Here is a 13,766-nt window from a genome sequence, read left to right on the forward strand (position 1 = left end):
AAAGAGAAAGAAAAAAAAAAAAAATGTGGGGGGGACCGGGGGCGGCGGGGGGGGGGGGGGGGGGGGGGGGGGGGGGGGGGGGGCCGGTGCCTGGCGCCCCCTGGCGGGACCGCGCGGTGAGGCGAGGGAAGGGCACGCGGAACCCGCCCGCGGCCCAGGGACCCCAGCCCTCGGCCTCCACCTCTGCGGTCTGCACGAAGCGCTCCTTTCCCCCAGCACCAGTTCCTGCAGGGGACTGACGCTGCTTACCACCTCACTCACCAGGCAGAGGAGAACCTGGAGGCCTGCAACCAATGGTGTCTCTTTCCGGAGGTCCCTGGGGGCTTTCTCGCTATTAATTATCCCGTGGAGCCCCCAAGGCTTTGTCTGTGCTGCCAGTGAGACAGTGAGTGTTGAGCCTCACCGGCGCTGGATGGGAAGGTAGGAAAGAGGCCGTGTCCCGCCCACCCTGGCAAGGCCACAGGCGTGTCCTAGTGTGGGATGCGGGACGTGGGGAGCAAGCCTCTGCGAGGAGATGAGGTCCTCGGGCGCAGACAGCAGTAGCCACTGGGTGGGGTTGATACAAGCCCGGGAACAGGAGTGGGGCAAGAGACCGAGACAGGATCCCAGGAGAAGGGGGCGGCCAGGCAAAGCACCTCCTCTCCCACCAGGAGTGCATCGGAGCTGAGCGGTAGGGAGGGAGCCTCGCTGGCGTGGATGATCAAAGTCAGATCTTTTAGCTCTAATCTCAAAATTTTATGCCTATTTATTTGTTTATTTATTTATTGAGACAGAGTCTCACTCTGTCGCTCAGACTGGAGTGCAGTGGCGTGATCTCGGCCCACTGCAACCTCCGCCCTCCCATCTCCCCCACCCGCCCGCCCCGGTTTAAGCAATTCTCTGCCTGACCGTCCAGAGTAGCAGGGATTATAGGCGCACGCCACCAGGCCCAGCTAATTTTTTGTATTTTTAGTAGAGACGGGGTTTCACCATCTTGGCCAGGCTGGTCTTGAACTCCTGACCTCACGATCCACCTGCCTCAGCCTCCCAAAGTGCTGGGATTATAGGTGTCAGTCACCGTGCCTGGCCTTATGCTTATTTTTTAAAAGGCCACAAATTAGCATTGAGAACCTCTGGACCACAGCAGAATAGTTTTAGGGCAGAGGGTGGGAAACGCGGCCTTGTAAGGAGGTCAACAATGGGGAGAGCAGAAACTTGTCTCTGGGGACCCACGGTACCTGGTCTGTATTAGCCATCTCCCTTTTGTCATTCCTTGGGCACCCTGGTTTTGAGCAAATCAACCTTGTTCTCAATCTCCATGGCAGCTGGTCTTCTTGGGGTGCCCCAGGGTTAGACCATTGTCCTGGCTTCTCTCTCACTCCCTTGATGATCTCATCTGCTCTCATAGTTTAAATACCATCAGCATGGGATGACTCCCAAACTTCTATCTGCATCCTGGGTCTCTCTCCAAACCCGGCTTATATACCCAGTTACCTACCTGATATATCCACCTGGATGTCTAGCAGACATCTCAAACTCAACATGTCCAAAACTGAAGCAGCCGATCTTTTCACCTCTACCTGCTCTACCAGCAGCCTTCCTCATCTCAACTGACAGCAACTCCATTCTTCCCTGCCAGAATCTTAAGAGTCATTTTTCACTCCTCTCTTCGCTTCACACTCCTTGTCCAATTTGTTATGAAATTCTGTGGACATTACCTTCCACATAGGTACAGAATCTGACATCTCACTGCCACCATTCTTATCACCATGGTCTCAGCCACCATCATTTCTTATCTAGATTTCTGTAGAAGTTTCCTAGCAGGTCCATCTGTTTCCTACCTTTACTCCCATGGCCTAGTCTCAATACAGTACTGGGTGGTCACTGAGAACATAAGGCCAATCGTGTGGTCACTCTGGTCAAGCCCCCTGCGATGGTTCCCATTTCTCTCGGAGGAAAAGCCAAAGGCCTTACATGGTCTACAATGCCCTGCAGGACCGAGTCCCAACACTTCTCTAACCTCACCTCTCACTATTGTCCTCCTTGCTCTGCCCACTGCAACCACAGTGGACTCTTTGCTGTTCCTCCAACATACTGGGCACATTCCTGCCCCAGGTCTTTGCTGTACCCACATCATTGCCTGGGGTGCTCTTCCCAGATATTCTAATTCTCACCTCCTTTAATTCTATGCTCAAATCTCACCTTCTCAATGAGGCTTGGTGTGGACTGAATTGTGTCCCCCCTCCAAATTCCTAGTTGAAGGCCGTGAAAGGAAAGCAAATCTCAAGACCCCCCAAATCACCAAGTCAAAGGGAAAAGTCAAACTGAGAACTGCATCAGGCAAACCTGCCTCCCATTTTATTTCTAAATAATAAGAGAGTTGCAAAGATAAGAAGGTTACATACCTCCCTCACAATTTCCTCATTAGGAAATTCTGGGGCCCCAAGATTTTTACCCTGAAATGGATCTGCTGAATTTTACCCAGGCAATGTGAATGCATAACCTGTCTTCACGGGCATGGGACAAATGACGGAACGCTAAGTCATCCCTCCGCTCACTTGAGACACATGCACATCTGATTGCTTCCTCTGATGTAAAAATGCAGATTCAGAGCTAGACATGGCATAAGTGATTATTCCTCTACCATCCCCCACCCCCACCTCATGTAAATTATGTATTCAGTGAAAGACTCATCAAAGACTCGAAAGAAGGCCGGGCACAGTGGCTCACATCTGTAATCCCAGCACTTGGGGAGGCTAAGGCGGGAAGATCACTTGAGGTCAGGAATTTGAGACTAGCCTGGCCAACATGGTGAAACCCTGTCTCTACTAAAAATACAAAAATTAGCCAGGTGTGGCAGTGGGCACATGTAATCCCAACTACTCAGGAGGCTGAGGCAGGAGAATCACTTGAACCTGGGAGGTGGAGGTTGCAGTGAGCTGAGATTGCGCCACTGCACTCCAGCCTGGGCGACAAAGCGAACTCCATCTCAGAAAAAAAAAAAAAAAAATACAAAAAGTTAGCCGGGTGTGGCGGTGCATGCCTGCAATCCCAGCTACTTGGGGTGCTGAGCCATGAGAATTGCTTGAACCCAGAGGTGGAGATTGCAGTGAGCCGAGATCATGCCACTGCACTCCAGCCTAGGGGACAGAGTGAGATTCTGTCTCCAAAAAAAAAAAGATTGAGAACTGTTTCAAGTTCTTTTTGGTTTACGAGCCCAACCCCCAATGTGATGATGTTTGGAGATAGGGCTTACAAGAGGTAATTAGGGTTAAGAGAGGTCATGGGGTGGGGCTTCATACCATAGAGTTGGTATCCTTGTAGAAGAGGAAGAGACACTGCAGTGCTCTCTGTCTGCATAAGCCAGCACGAAGAAACAGGCATGTGAGCCCACAGTGAGATGGCAGCCGCCTACAAGCCAGGAGAAGAGGCGTCAGGATGAAACCTGCGCCCGAGGACCTCATCTCCTCGCAGAGGCTGGCTCCCTGCGTCCCGCACCTCACGCTGGGACAAGCCTGTGGCCTTGCCAGGGTGGGCGGGACATGGCCTCCTTCCTTCCCATCTAGCGACGGTGAGGCTCAGCACTCACTGTCTCACTGGCAGCACAGACAAAGTCTTGGGGGCTCTGTGGGATAATTAATAGCGAGAACACCTCCAGGGACCTCAGAAAGAGACACCATTGGTTGCGGGCCTCCAGGTTCTTGTCTGCCTGGAGGATGAAACCTGCCTCCACAGCACCTTGATCTTGGACTTCCAGCCTCCAGAACCATGAGAAATGTTTCCACTGCTTACGCCACCCAGCCTGGGGCATTTGTTACAGCAGCTCTAGCAGACTAAAACAAGACTGATCCTGCCATTCTATATGCTATTGCCACCTGTCCCACCCTTCTTCCTGGGCCTCCCAAACTCCCTTCCTTGCTCCACCTTTTCTATTTACCATAACTCTTAATGCCTTTTGATATATTATATAATTATTTTTTCTTACATACATTGTGTATTATTCATTTCCCCTGCCAGAATACAAGCTTCATGAGGGCAGGGATTTCTGTTTGGTTCACTAATGTATCTAAGTGCCTGGAATAGTAAGTTCCTGGTGCATAATGGCCATTCATTAAATCTTTGTCGGATGAAGGAATGAATTCTTCTCAAAGAGGCAAAAGGAAGCAAGGAGAGGGGTTTTAATTTATCTTAGAGCTGCTCATCTCTAAAGGAGAAGTCCATCCAGGGGATGGACAGAAGGTCTGAGCCGGCCTGGCTGTGGCCTCGGGCATGCAGAGGGCTCAGGAGACTAGAGACAAGGTGGCTTGGCCAGCACTGTTCTCATCTGAGAGTCACACAGACTGGAGGAGTCACACATTTTATTTAAAGGAGACAACGTTCTCCAGTGGAAGCAGGAAGACATTCCAAGCACACAGTATGCACAAAGACACAGAGGCAGGAAGCTCTCTGGGAATAGAGATTTGCAGGGAGTGTGAGCAGAGGACAGTGAGAGCAACACAGAGTCCAGAGAGGAGGAGGACTGTCAAGCTCAGGTACTGAGCTTTATTTGGCCAGGAATCTGGAGCCACGGAAGGATTTAAGCAGGGAAGCAAGCTGATGGGATTCACTTGTTTGAAAGATCACTTGGGCAGCAGCTGGAAGAGAATCTGGCCGCAAGGAGACCACTTAGGAGAGGGGCCTGCACTTGTTCTAGGTACCTCACAACAGTGTGCTTTTCCCCATGCCTTGGGAAGAAACGTTAATTGCGGGCACATACATCTTTGTTAACAGGTAACAGCCATGCACAGGCAAAGCTAGTGCCAGCCTGCCCCCCGAAACCTCAGGGGAGGGAGGGAAACCCAAACTTACACCACAAGGTACTTCTGCTGACCTTCCTACTCAGAGTGAGATGGACCCAAATAGTCGGGCTTTTCTTTCTTTGGCTGTTAGCAAGAGAGGGACTCATTGACACCCAAATATGATTCAAAACACTCCAGCCTCAGCGTTTTCCTTGAGACCTTCCCATCAGACTGTTGCCATGACAACCATTGCTGACCCAGCCTTGAGAAAGCGGCAGCTGGAGCCCGGAAAGGATGTGGTCCTGCTGCTGCTGCTGTTCCTCAACATGACTCACCCTGTGATGCAACAGTTCGTCCTGGCAGGTTGCACGTCATACACACCCGCACCTCCGCATCTATCCTCGGCATGTATTCTCCCTACCAGACAGGCTGGGGCTGCCAGTGGCCGTGTTCTTGTCTAGGTTTTTGCAGTGAGAGAGAGCAGATCCATCATCACACAAAGAACCAGAGGCAGGCAGAGGGAGCAGCCATCCCTGTGGCAGCCAGTCCCCAGTTCTAGGTGCTGAGGCCCTGGCTACTATGGCTAATTCCGTGATTCAGAGTCCTTTCCAGCTTTGGATGCCACTAGATTGAGGTCAGGAGTTCGAGACCAGCCTGGCCAACATGGCGAAACCCCAAAGTGTCCTATTTCCAAGTGGGTTCTTCTCAGTTAGTTCCCATCCACCTCTTTGGCCCCATCTGAAGAAACCGCTTCTCCTCTCTATGGTTAGTTTTCATAGCTCTGAAATGGAGAGAATGCATCATGTTTACAGTGTCTCTTCTCTCTAGCAGCTGTGAGGGGAGCAAGAAGAGACAGGTTAATGTCAGGAATATGTCTTGGGACTCACGGAGTGGCTGAATGGTTCATGGTGAGGAGAGGTGGAGAGGCAGAGAAGGACCAGCCCACAGAGCTGTCCTAAGGATGGGGACAAAGCGGCACGCTGCAGCACAGCTCCTGCTTGTGGGCTTCTCCTGGAACTCCCAGTGAAAAATGCATTCAGCCGCCACACGGGGGAGAGGGCAACCATGACCCCTAGCTTTCCTCCCTGTTCTGAGGGTGCTCCATGGGCACTGGCCTCAGCTCCTCAGCTCTGACTTACAGGCCTTATGCTGAATGCCAAATGGACCAGCTCCACTGTGAGTGTGCGTGTGCGTGTGCGTGTGTGTGCACACATCCAGAGGGGCTTGGAAGGGGGGGAAAGGCTTTCAAACAAGGGGCTTGCAAAGGTCAAATCAGATGCAGTGAGCATGAGCAAGACCACCATCACTCAGTCAAGAATTCGTGCGGCCCCTCCTAATGCAGACACTGCTCTCATCGTCACAATGTATGTTTATATAAAGCTTGATGGTTCGCAAAGGTCTCCCCTGCTTCGGTTCTGCATCCTTTCAACAATGTGTGAGGTAATAAGGACAAGTATTACAACCACATTTATATTTGAGAATTGTATGTTTATAAATGAGGACTCCGATGCTCAGAAATATTAAGTAACTTGCCCAAGTCATAGCTCATAATGGGTGATGCCCAAACTCATACACAGGGCTTCCAGTGCCTCTGCACCATGGCTGTGTTCTGTATCCTGGAGGCTGTAGCCTTGTATCTAGAGTTACTAGCACAAACTGTACTGAGAAAGCCACCCAACCACCTCCAGTGTCTCTGAGCAGGCAGAGTGGGTGGAATCAGCAGTGCTAAATGATGGGGTTTTCTGGGCACTCCTGAAAAATCTCCTCTGCCCAAAAATATCTCGAGTAGAGAGGTTCATTATTTAGAATAAGCACCATAGGCTCCACTAACCTCATCAGCCCTATGGGTCACCAGGTGTGTTAATAATGTTCACCAGTCATGAACATCTTCCTATTTGGTGGTGTGTCTGATATTCAGGACAGCATCTCAAGAGATTGTGGCACGACAGGCAAGTTGAGGTTTTTGTTTTCTTTTCTTGGAGGGGGCCTAGGCTGCTGGGACTCTCTTCTGCCTGCAAGGTGCTGCTTACAGTATGTAGCACAGACCATCGACTGCTCATCCACAATAATATTCATCAACATTCTTTTTCCTGGACACTCAAACTACACCTCCCAGACTCCTCTGCAGACAGATGGGGCCATGTGACCACGTTTCAGCCAATTACATGAAAACAGAGGTGCTCTGAGTCACTTCCAGGCACAATGGAAAGGGGAAATCCTTATGGGTGACTGGAGAATATGACCCCAGGCCATCCTTGGAAGCCACCAGTTCATGATGAAAAAGTAGCTATCATATAGGTCCTCAAATGACATATAAAGAACTCTGGGCCAGGTGCAGTGGCTCATGCCTATAATCTCAGCACTTTGGGAGGCCCAGACAGGAGGTTTGCTTGAGCTTAGGAGTTCGAGACCAGCGTGGGCAACATAGCAAGACTTCGTCTCTACTAAAGTAAAAAAAAAATGTCAGGGCGAGGTGGCTCACACCTGTAATCCCAGCACTTTCAGAGGCCGAAGTGGGCGGATCACCTGAGGTCAGGAGTTCAAGACCAGCCTGACCAACATGGCAAAACCCCATCTTTATTCAAAATGCAAAAAATTAGCTGGGCATGGTGGCACACGCTTGTAAACCCAGCTACACTGGAGGCTGAGGCAGGAGAATCGCTTAAACCCGGGAGTTGGAGGTTGCAGTGAGCCAAGATAACGCCACTGCATTCCAACCTAGGCAACAGAACGAGACTCCGTCTAAAAAAAAAAAAATTAGCCAAGTGTGGTGGTGGGCACCTGTGGTCCCAGCTACATGGGAGGCTGAGATTAGAGGATCGTTTGAGCCCAGGAGATCAAGGTTACAGTGAGCTATGATCATGTTACTGCCCTGCAGCCTGGGTGACAGAGTGAAGCCCTGTCTCCAAAAAAATAAAATTAATAAAGGGCTCTGCAGAGTCAACTTGCACAAACAACCAGAGTTTTTGTCTCTATTGTCTCTACTGCTGCATCTAGGACCAAGGCAGTGCTTGGCACATAGTATATATCACCGAACTTACGACACCAGCAAGTACCAGGCACATTGTCATTTTATGTGCCAACAAAAAATTAGAATGCTGCCAATTAAACTATGACACTCTCCTTTCACTTAGAATTTTTATTTTGTACTTACTGAGAAAAGCTTTTATAGATTCAGTTCATCATAGATTTCTATTATAAATCACTTTTGTGCATAATAAAACAGTAAAGAGAAGTGAAAGAAGTTGGCTAAGATATTTCTAGAACTTCTTCTCATTCTAAATCTGACTCCTCTGTTTTTGACTCAGACTTGACAATGACCATCTTTTCTCGCACACTGTCATTCTCTGTGGCATCAAGAGTGTTGGTGATGAAACATTTCTCAAAAGCATCCATAAAAGAACTCAGGGTCATATGTGCTGGGTTCTTAAAACCAGCTTCATGGCCGGGCATGGTGGCTCATGCCTGTAATCTCAGCACTTTGGGAGGCTGAAGCAGGCAGATCATCTGAGGTCAGGAGTTCGAGACCAGCCTGGCCAACATGGTGAAGCCTGTCTCTACTAAAAATTAAAAAAAAAAAAAAAAATTAACTGGGCTTGGTGGTGGGTGCCTGTATCTCAGCTATTCAGGACGCTGAGGCATGAGAATCACTCGAAATAGGGAGGAGAAGGTTGTAGTGAACCAAGTTTGCGCCACTACACTCCAGCCTGGGCAACAGAGTGAGACTTTGTCTCAAAACAACAACAACAACAACAACAAAACAGCTTCACAATTTTGTGGATTTAGCTTGCTGTTGACTCCTGTAATCACAAATGCTGCCAAACATGTTTAATTTGCCACTTTCCCCACACCATTTGATTCTTACGGGCTAAAAGCATGCTTCATGACTGTTTGTGGATTTAGTCCTCCAAGCTATTGACACAGATTCTGCAAGTTCTGATGCTGGAATTTTTTTTTTTTTTTTTTTTGAGACCAAGCCTTGGTCTGTCGCCCAGGCTGGAGTGCAGTGGCTCAATCTTGGCTCACTGCAACCTCCACCTCCTGGGCTCAAGTGATTCTTGTGCCTCAGCCTCTCAAGTAGCTGGAATTTCAGGTGCACACCACCACACCCAGCTAATTTTTGTATTTTTGGTAGAGACAGAGTTTTGTCATGTTAGCCAGGCTGCTCTCAAACTCCTGACCCAAAGTAATCCGCCTGCCTCAGCCTCCCATAGTGCTGGGATTCCAGGCATGAGCCACTGCTCCCAGTCAATGCTGGAACTTTTGATGTTTGCACAGGTAATGATAACCTCATCAAGACTGCAGCATGGCCAACAGCAATTGCAAGATGCCAAGAATTTAAGATACAACCCAACTTCAGAGATTTTTAAGTTGTGAGGGCAGTGGAGAAGCGTCATAAAATTTTAAAAAATATGTTGTAGGTTATCAATAAATATTTGTTGAATGAATTAGTCGATAAATTCCAGTTCCCTTTCTGTGATTGGAAAATGCTTTGACTTCCTTGGCAAAAGACCTTCAGACTTTGAGGATCATACAGTTCTGATAAAGCTAAAGTGACTGTGTTGGTTAGACTGTTCTTTTGTTTGTTGTTGTTTTTAAGATGAGGGTCTTGCTATATTGTCCAGGCTGGGCTTGAACTCCTAGGCTCAAGTGATCCTCCCTCCTTGGCCCCCCAAAGTGCTGGGATTACAGGCATGAACCACTAGGCCCAGCCTGGTTAGGCTGTTCTTGTTTGCAAATGAACAGAAAACCCAATCAAAATGGCCTAAACTGGCGGGGTGTGGTAGCTCATGCCTATAATCCCAGCACTTTGGGAGGCTTAGGTGGGAGGATCACTTGGGTCCAGGAGTTCAAGATCAGCCTGGGTGACATGGAAAAAAGTTACAAAACACTGGCCGCGTGTAGTGGCATACACCTATAGTCCCAACTACTCAGGAGTCTGAAGTGGGAGGATTGCCTGAGTCTGGGAGGTCGAGGCTGCAGTGAGCCCTGATTATGCCACTGCATTCAAACCTGGGTGACAGAGTGAGACCTTGTCTCAAAAAACAAAAAGAAAACAAAATGGCCTAAACTATAAGGAAAGGTAAATTAGTTCATATCACAAGGAGCCCTGAAATTGGGCAGATCCAGTGTTGGTTAATTCAGTGACTCTACAATTCAGTAAGGACCATGGCTTCTTGCCATTTTTCTGCTTGGCCATCTCAGACATGCTGGCTTGGTCCTCAAGCCAGTTGCCCTCACGGTCCCAAATTGGCTGTCTTAGTTCTAGTGTCATATTCAAACATAAAATATCCTGTAGAGAGAAAAGGATTGTATCTGCCCCATGACTCTTTTTTAAGGGGAGAAAATCTGTCCCAGAAGTCTTCCAGTGGGCTTCTCATTTCAGTGGCCAGCCTGGGTCGCATGCCCACTCCTAATGAAATCTCCGGTAGAGAAGTGAAATTGCCATGACTGGATTAAACTAATCAGGATTTACCCTCAAGCTTGAAATAGAGTTCACCTTCCCCTTAGGGGTGAACCAGGATTTTGTTCTTAAGGAAGAAGTGAATGAATTTCAAGTGGTAGGGTAATGCTATCCAAGTGTTTTATTGTACAGTAAAACTGTTTTCAGCATCACTCCCCATATACATGTATTATATTGTCAGAGAAAATATCTCAAGGCTCAATAGTTGCTTTTTTTTTTTTTTTTTTTTAGAAATGGAGTCTCACTATGTTGTCCAGGCTGGTCTTGAACTCCTGATCTCAAGTGAGCCTTGCCCTCCCAAAGCGCTGGGATTACAGGCATGAGTTATGACACATAGCCTCAATATTCACTTTTTATGAAGTACATCATTAATGATGAGTGAATGTTAATCCATACTTAAGCACTTTTGTGGCAAACACTAATATGGTTGGCTAATTTAGCAGATACTTCTAACTCCCTTCTTTCTTGCTACCACTGCCACAAAGACTAGAAAGCCAAATAGTCCCTCTCAGCCTCTTTTGCAACTGGAGGTGGCCATGTGATCCAGCTCTGGCCAATAAAACATAAGCAAAAGTTTTTGAGGTGCTTTGGGGAGGTTTCACGAAAAACAGGTCAAACGTGCAGACATTGCCTTTTATTTCCTTCCCACCTTCTTCCTGCCTTCAATGCCGATGTGATGGCTGAACATCTTGCAACTGTGAGAGAAAGGCCAAGAGAATGGCAGAGAAGCTGGCCCTCACTTCTTTATGTGATTTAGCAATATCATCAGCTGCCTGCTTTCAGATCTCTAGATACATGAGAAAAATAAGCCTCTGCTTGTATAAACATGCCTGTAATCTCAGCACTTTGGGGGACTGAGGCAGGCAGATCACCTGAGGTCAGGAGTTTGTATAAGCTGCCATGGTTGGGCTTTCTGTTACTTGCAGCTGAATACCTTCCCAAGTTTTCTTAATTATTTCAAATCTAGGGGGCCAACTCCTTGTTAGGTCTGATTAGATCATATTTGTTCTTACCTATTGTAATAGAGTTAACATGGCTCTTATGGGGTGGGGAAAATGTCAGCACTTCTTTTCCTTGTTGTATGCTTGTACTTGCGTTAATAGTATGACTTGCAGCTTCTTTGCAGGAAATGTTTAGAGCCATGTATGCAGTCTATGAGAGTTAACTTGTTAAAACTAGATGGTGTAATCTGTATACTCATTTCACAAGATATAAACTACAATGCACCACAATACCCTGAATTTGACATGGGAGAGTGTCATTGTCACTTCCTCCTCCAAATTGTGGCACTCAGAAACCCTCATGTTATCATGACATAGCATCCCTGGCATCCAGGGTAAGTGAGGGTGCCAGTGTCAGTCCATGTATTGAAACTAAGGAAGACTTCATTTTCTTTTAATTATTTTAGAGAAGAAAACCCTTTGAGAAAAAGTTTTACATGTTTATTCCCCATGGCTCAAATGGGCCATCATGTGTGTCCCCAGGGTGCCCACACCCTTCTTTGGAGACCACTGAAGTTGACCCACAGTGTCTGCTCCAGTGACCTGGATGGCAGGTACCCTGCTCTAGATAGCCATGTGCAGGAAGCTGCCTTCCAGTGGATGAAGGCAGGCGGTCACAGGGGAGAAACAGGGATGGCGTTTAGCAATGTGTCAAGGGAGAAGTTCTATTGACTCCAAAACAAAACGGTTTTCAGAAATGTGCTGATATTCATTTCCTGCAAATGTAACATTCTTCCCAAAAAACCTCCATAGGGTAGAAACTTTTTATAATCTATACCAGGATTGGAGGAGGGTTTTGAGAGCATCTAATTTCACACCCTCATTTTACAAAGGGGAGGTTGGATGTCTTGGATTAATAATTGGCTCTTCAGGATCACCCAGGCCTTCAGATCCCCAGCCCAGAGGCTTCCCATTGGCTGCCTCCTCTCTAAGACGTTACTTCTCTTCTAGAGGATACTGATGTAAGAAGTGTGGATAAGGGGCAAAGGAAAGAGAAAATCAAGAGAGTGCCAGCTTGGAAGTGGTTGAAGGCAGCAAGAAACTAGGCCTGTTGGCCAGGCACAGTAGTTCATGCCTATAATCCCAGCACTTTGGGAGGCTGAGGCAGGAGGATCACTTGGGGCCAGGAGTTTGAGACCAGCCTGGACAACATACCAAGACCCCACTTCTACAAAAATAAAATTAGTTGGGCATAGTGGGACATGCCTGTAATATCAGCTACATGGGAAACTGAGATGGGAGGATCACTTGAGCCCAAGAGTTTGAGTCTGCAGTGAGCTATGATCACACCACTGTACTCCAGCCCGGGCCACAGAGCAAGACCCTGTCTCTAAAAATAAATGAAGAAAAGAAAAGACCTGTTACTTTGGAAAGTCTTTAGTGCAGAAACTCTGAACTTCAAAAAAGAAGAGTTCTTATGAGACCAGCAGTTACCAAAGAGCTGAGTTAATCCCTTAAGAACTCATGATAGAAAATCTCTAAGTGAAGATTCTTGGGACCTAGAATATAGAGGAGCTCGATATATTTACTGAATGAATGACTGAATGAATGAATGAGGCAACGGAAGAAAGTCACCTTAAACTTTTACATTTGTTTAGGGGATGCTAGAAAAAGCACTGCCCTTGAGCTCAGATACAAGCTGAACTTCCAGTTACAAGCTGTGTGACCTTGGGCAAGTCCCTCAAACTATGTGGGTTCCATTTTTTCTGTAAATCAAGATATGTGAATACAGAAAAGAGAAATCAAAGTGAAAGAACATGGTATATAATGGACTCAGTAAGTGATGGCCAAAGCAGAGTCCTTTGTTTCATATCTCAAAGGGAAGAACAAGGGTGAGACTCAACACCAATAGTGCAAAACCTCAGCAGATTGTCACCAAAACCCCTCCACCCCCGCCTTCTCCCAGAGCCTTAGCCCACTTTCCGTTGCAATTTGCAAGCCAGCTCGGAGCATGCTGCCATCTTCTGGGAAGAAGGTAGACATGAACACCAAAGCATCCCTAACACCAGGCCACCGTGGGGAGGGAGAAACCTGGAAAAGGAAAGGGTAGGGATCCAATTTTCTTTGGTTGTGACTCTCTTGTCCTTTAAGACATCCAGGGCCTTCCCCTTTGGCCAACAATTTGTCAGAAGAATGAGATTTCAATCAGGTTTTCTCCTGAAAACTGATAGGACATTATCCAACTGTATAAAGCAAAGAGATTCTGACATATGCTACAACATGGATGAACCTTGAGGATGTTATCATAAGTGAAACAAGCCAGGCACAAAAAAAGACCAATGCTGTATAATTTCACTTATATAAGGTATATACAGTAGTCAAAAATCATAGAGACAGAAAGCAGAATGGTGGTTGCCAGGGGTGGGGTTAGGAGAATGGGGAGTGTCTAATAGATAGAGTTTTGGTTTTACAAGATGAAAAAGTTCTGAAGAGTAGTTGCACAAAATGTGAACATATTTAACACTACTGGCCTGTACACTTAGAAATATATATGTGTGTGTGTGTGTATGTGTGTATATATATATATATATATATATATATATA

General features: G+C 47.2%; 1 pseudogene; it reads left to right on the forward strand.

The window, feature by feature from the left end:
- The window catches only part of LOC108520273 (60S ribosomal protein L24 pseudogene), a 15,097-nt pseudogene extending 14,716 nt beyond the window's left edge, over nt 1-381 (forward strand).
- Nucleotides 382-13,766: the final 13,385 nt, after the last annotated feature.

Source organism: Rhinopithecus bieti, unplaced genomic scaffold (genome assembly GCF_001698545.2).
Source record: "Rhinopithecus bieti isolate Rb0 unplaced genomic scaffold, ASM169854v2 scaffold_51230, whole genome shotgun sequence".
Lineage (NCBI taxonomy): Eukaryota > Metazoa > Chordata > Mammalia > Primates > Cercopithecidae > Rhinopithecus > Rhinopithecus bieti.